Raw genomic sequence first — 212 nt, forward strand, 5'->3', positions numbered from 1 at the left:
GCCCTGCGGCGCATGCGCCGGGACCGCAAGCCGCCCCCTTCCTCTTCCTCTTCCCGCACTGCTGCAGCCACATGTTTCGTCAGCCTCTGTCCGCTACTAACCCAGTCTCGTCAGGCAGGAGGGTTATCTCCCTCTCCGCTTAACGAGCACCTGACCCCCGCCCCCCAAGTTGTCCCTCAGCATCGTTTTCCCTTTCCAAAAAACAATGCAGA

This window comes from Alligator sinensis, unplaced genomic scaffold, assembly GCF_000455745.1.
Source record: "Alligator sinensis unplaced genomic scaffold, ASM45574v1 scaffold178_1, whole genome shotgun sequence".
Classification (NCBI taxonomy): Eukaryota; Metazoa; Chordata; order Crocodylia; family Alligatoridae; genus Alligator; species Alligator sinensis.